Raw genomic sequence first — 6,207 nt, forward strand, 5'->3', positions numbered from 1 at the left:
TAGCCGGCACTGTCTGGCTGACGGCACCCTGAGGAGACCCACTCTGTGGGAGCATACCGGCCGATGGGAGGTAATCTGCGGCAGAAGGCGGTCTCGGAGATATCCAGGTCCGATGCCATGGAGCGCTTTGAAGAGATGCGTACAGAAACAACGTTTACACATCATTCAAAAGAGACAATAAAAAAACTGAAAAGGAAACAAAGACCACAATACTTCTTTTACTAGCAATCAACACCCAGATAAACAGGGATTAAAACCAGGATTAACACCAGACAAACAAGCAGTAAACAATAGCCAAATAAAGAAATTATCAACTCAGACAACAAGCAGTAAATAGCTAATCAAGGAACTACCAAGGACAAAACACTCCCACAAAAACATTCTGACAGGACAGGCTACTGTATTGCATATAAACAGAGCAAACCTCACTTCCTTCCATCATTGAAGATGTTGCTTAGTCTAGTAATGAAACATCTGCAAGCAAACAATACAGCTCAGAGAGCACCAAGGATTCTACAGAACTATTAAAAGTGTATCATCCTGTAAATATTATGCTGATTGTTACTAGCAGAAGTATGCCTTTCTCAAAAATAACTACACTGATCTGTTTGTTAATGGAGGGAATGGACTTAGCTTCAACAGTCTTCTTTCAAAAATTATAAAATTCTCTAGAAGTTGTTGACAGGACCCCATGGATACAGCTACATCTGACAGAAAAAACAGAATCACGTTTGCTGTGCAGTGGCTTCATAGGTGGCTTCTGACTGAGCTACAGAGATTCATGTGATGCTTGTTACTGTTCACATATTTTTTCTTCCTGTAATGGACCATCTAAGAAAATCTGACAGAGCATCTTTGTAACATGTAATGCAGATAGGTATATTCAATTAAACTTTGATATTCTGACCATATTATCCAGCAAGCAGTGCAGTAAAAATTTTGTGATTCAGATGGAAAAGTTTGCCTGCTGAATACAGTAGCTGAAGTTATTTGGCAATTAGTGTTTCCAACGTTTTTTCACAGGGTGTGTCAACCTGGCCCTAGGAATTGACTCCATTTGAATTGTGTAAGAATTTAAGATGTTTCCTAAATCTTTTATGTCTTACAGTGGTTAAACAAATGCATCTCCCATGTAATTCACTAGGTTACCCTGGGGTCTATCATTGCATAAGAAGAATTTTTGTTCCTTTGCTTTTTCCCACCCAGTACAAGAATTTATGTATTTATCCCCTCTCCAGAGTCTTATTTCCAGACTAAAACAATCTAAAATGTTGTGGGTTTTTTCCTATGTAGGAATTAGTCTCATCTCTTATTTTGTTGTAACTGGTCAGAAAGACAAAATCATGTGTAATGCTTTTCCTTTTGATTGGAAATATGGGTCACTCTAATTTCCCATTTTATGGAAAAGCCTTTCATACATAAGCTGAGACATAGAGGGCTATGCTCCATAAACATCAATAAACAAGTAGAAGGAAAGATCTTCCTTATGAGATAGATGGATAGATTTGTCTGGGCACAGATTGCTAAGTAAGGTAGAACTGGTTCAACAAAACTATTGTGTTTGTAGACAAATCCAGAGAGTCACTTATCATGATCATGTGAATTCCAGGCTATACATTCTATAGAACAAAGAGAAAATGGGTGTTTCAGTGCAGACTGTAAATGCATATTGATTAAAGATTCTTTTATTCTTCATCTCTATGTGTCAGTGTAATCAGGAATGCCACAAAAATATGTAGTCTATGAACAAAACTTCAATTATTTCCTGAATCCTGACTATAATATTTAAATTTATTTATATCCCACTTTTCCCCCATGGAATTTACAATAGATTACACTGTTTCCCAGCTAGTACTGACTTGAGACTATATCTGGTCAGCTTCAGCTAAGCTGGTAGATCAGGAGCTTTTAAATATATTACTGGTCAGATCCCAGTAAAAGTAAAACACCTGGAGTGTTGCAGATTGCTTCCTTCTACATTAGGTCCTATTGCAAGGCAACAAAATAGATTATTGCTAAAAAAAAAAACACTGCTTACATAGGACAAAGAGATATAAAGTTCTGCAAACATGATCCTTTTTTCCTATATTACTTTTGAATAGGCACAAAGAATCAACACTCATCTCCTTTCCTGTTCATAAAAGAAATTTAAATTTTATGTTAAAAACTGTTCATTTAAACAAAGGCAGAAACTTATACTGATATACTCTATGCCATCAGATTTCTGAGGCAGTTTAAGACTTCATATATTGTTTCAAATAGTTATGGAATGACCATCTTTTCATACATCATATTATAATACTACTAAGACTGTCATAAAAATAAGAAATAATCCTTCTTTTAAAACTTTTAATATATTAGATTTGATGGGCCAAAATGGCGTCTATATATACATTGTGTTGCTAATACCGTATATACAGGTATTTTCTTTACCTTCACCCCTTTTTTTACAAATATTTCAATGAAATCCTTAGAGTCATCATTGCAAAGGCTAACCAAACTGCTGAAATGGTGTGAATATAGCTTATCATCACTGTTTATTGGTCAGTCACCAGTTTCCTTCCTTCTTTCCAGACAATGTCGAAAAATGTTGCTCCTAAATTATCGTGTAACATTTACCTCATGCCAGAATAATCACTATAACAATCTGTCTTAAAAAGATAGCCCATTTTTAACAAGCAATAGTTTTCCAATGACATTATTAAACATTTCTCTCATTTTACTGTAAAGATTAGGATTCTGTGGAAATTTGAAATTCAGAAATGACAGAGCTTGGAGAGGAAAACAGATGGTCAGATTCTATGCTGCAAGAATGGCTCATGGGGATTTTTGTTTTGTTGTTTCAAAATTACAAAACAAGTTGGAGCTATAGATAATAGAATTCTTTCCCAAAAAAATAGAGATAGAGGGAGAGCTATTTAAATTACAAAAAAAAGTACAAAAGAAAACTTTGGCTAAATTGTGGATGCTTTCCATTGCTGATAGAACTCGGAGGAATGGCTGGATTATTTTTTAATAGGCATTAACTTTCAAAGTAGCAATATGAACATGACTACATTCTATGAAAAAGTCACTGCATTCTCCTAAAAACAAGTGATATCTGTCTGGAAGATACTTGTTTTTAAGCATTTTTTGTTTGCTTCATACAATAGAACTTACACCTCTTTCTGCATAAAGATATAGACCACATTTCTACAACTTCTTGAGGCCTCCTATTGTTACCTTCAGCTCCTTGAATATTTCACCAACTATTCATTCATTCAGTTCTATGAAACTTCACCAAGTTGAGGAAAATCGAAAAACCCTAGAGCTTGCAATTATTAGCAAAATAGAGATTCTGGTAATGGATGCTATTTCAACCTACCCATATATAAAATAAACCTTAGTATTTGGCAATTCCGTATAGCTGAGGTTGTCTAAAAATATTTTGATTACATAAAAATTTCTCAGAATAGTCACGGGAATAAAGTTGCCACAATGCATGGCAAGCCTGGTTTTGAAATGATAACTTGGGATTTATAGCAACATATGTGATTTGGTTTTTCCCAAGTGTCTCAGGGCTGTTTTATTTCATGCCTCACATAGAAAAAAAATGTAAACTGCACTTGGGATTTAGTATATACCAGTTGGAGTATGGTATGAATATTATTTTAATTGAATTTACAGATTAGGCAAGTAAAAAGACATTTTTCAGATGGGTAGGAATAAGAAAAACAAATCTGAGCCAGTCATATTATATAATGATTCTCTCGAGTCTATACCAAGTGTGAGGAATATGTATTTCCATGAGCTGCACAAGATCTTTGTTATCTGTAGCTGTTAGCTGTAAAAGTTGGGGGTTATAGGAGTTGAAATTCAACAATAGTTGGCTTCATAAATTCCTGCAGTTTTGCAGTTATTGTGGTAATTTGAGTCCTGCATCAGACATCTGAAAAATATATATTGTGTAATACTTTTACTCTCCAGCTGAGGGCATCACAGACTTGTATTCAGAATACACTGACTATTAAAGGGCTGGTATAAATTCAAGAAGTTAATAAAGAAATACCATTTAAAGGAACTACATAGAGACATTTTCTATTGTTGTTTTTCCAATTGATGGTAGTATAGTAAATATATTACAATTCTGAATATATAGATTTACAACAAAGCTGTTTTTTAAAAAAATCAGGCACTACATACATTGGAGAGGACTGTACTAGAAAGCAGATTAAATACAGTACTGTATATTCTTTAACAAAGTTTTGGAGAAAAAAATATAGAAGTGGTGATAAAACTCAATAAAGTTACAAGCAGAAAGAAACTAGATCAGGACCTAAGGCATTTACATTAACATTATTTTCTCTTCTACATGCAGTTACTGATGCTACATAGATTTACTGTCAGGGTTCCCTATAAATCATAATTTGATATAGATGCTGAGAAGTTTTGTTAAACACCTGTCTCCTTGCTACTAACTACAGAACAATTCTTTCAATTGCTGGAGAAGAAGGAAGATTGTACTGTTGAACTATCCTTAATTCCTATTGTATGTTATGATCAATACTTTATCACTTTGACTACCTTATTGAAAACAGAACCAGGATTACCTGCTCAGATGTACAGCTCTTTGCATAGAAAGCTTCAAAGAGAGCAGGTGCCTAACAATTTAGATAAAAGAGAAAAAGTCCAACAAAATAATTCTGTTTCAGTATTATCCTCTTTCTCCAATTTAAAGCATCTTTTGAAAAACTGAAGCAAAAATAAATAAAAATAAAGACAATTGTTTTGAAGTTACAAGTACAAAATTGACTGAATATTGAATAGGCGACATTTTCAGCTACTTTATTATTTATCAGTTCTAGCACAACACTAAAGAGATACTTTTCCAACATTATGAATTAAATAAGATGTGAGATTTTCATTGCTGAATCAGTCATTTTAATCACATATAATTTGCCAACACACAGCTGCTCTTACTTTGCTATCTTGCATTGAAGACTGTTTCTCATTATTGTGTGTTAAGCACAAGTTCAGATCTCTAGAACACTTTTAATAAAACAGTCACTTTTTCAGATGAAACATTCGTGTGCAATATATATAATTTTAAAAGCCCTATAATTATTCTAAAAATTATACCCTTGGATATATAGTAGAAAAGTCTAAGTTGCCTAGTTTGCCTCTTAGATAGCTAGTTTGCTATGTGTTGTACACTGTTTTCCCTGTTAAGGAAAAATGAGCTTGCTTGCTTGCTTGCAGAATGGTTGCCAAAGGAATACAGACTTTGGGTTTTAGCAAGAAAATTCCAATTTTAATCTTCAATTAATGGAAGAATATATCAGATGTAGCATGAAGAGTTTCAGAAGTTACTACATTTTCCTTTCACTCTAACAAAAAGACTTTATGGGAAATTAAGATTAAACCACTGCTATTTCATAAATCAGGTATGAGTCAAGAAGAGATTGAGTTAAAAAAATAAGACCATCAGCGACCAGTATACCTTTCATCAAACTAAAATGAAATGTGCAGTTAAGCCTCTTATGCAGGCATGTCAAACTGCCGGCCTGTGGACCGGATGCATCACGCCGAAACGGCACCCACCTCATTGCTGGCAATGGAGAAAAAGTCGCGATATGTCATGCGACGTCACGTGAGTTTGACATGCCTGCTCTTATGGGTGATAAGAACACATATTTATCTCTAGCAATCAGGCTTCTACCACATGGCTATAGTGCTGACCACCTGCAAATTCAAATATTATTGCTAGATATTGTTAAGTGGCTTTTATTCAATGTGAAAACCTCCTTCCTTATGTGTCATATTTCAACAAAAGTTATGGCATGTGCTTCTGTGGAGTGAAGCGATGTACAACACCCTTACAATGTAACATAGGAAATTTGCAGTTTTCCCCAAGCTTTATCCTTCAAGTGCTGGCAGAGAATTTTGAATACTATATTCCTAACACAGTTGGATAGCATCAAAGAAAAGAAGGGTAGATAAATATGTTACAATGAGGAGAACCTGACTCAGGAATGTAGATCTCATATGAATACAACTAAATTCCAACACATAAATTCTGGCCATCAGTTTCTTGGTCAGACAAAAAGCAGAAAGTGGTAATTACAGACATTTAGCTAACATTAGCAGTGAAACATAAAATGATGCTCACCCCCATTCTCAAACCCTAGTAGAGATTTAATGTTTAAAAGCCACTTCAAAGGGGTTTTT

The sequence above is a fragment of the Protobothrops mucrosquamatus genome, unplaced genomic scaffold, assembly GCF_001527695.2.
Source record: "Protobothrops mucrosquamatus isolate PMUCROS unplaced genomic scaffold, P.Mucros_1.0 scaffold119, whole genome shotgun sequence".
NCBI lineage: Eukaryota > Metazoa > Chordata > Lepidosauria > Squamata > Viperidae > Protobothrops > Protobothrops mucrosquamatus.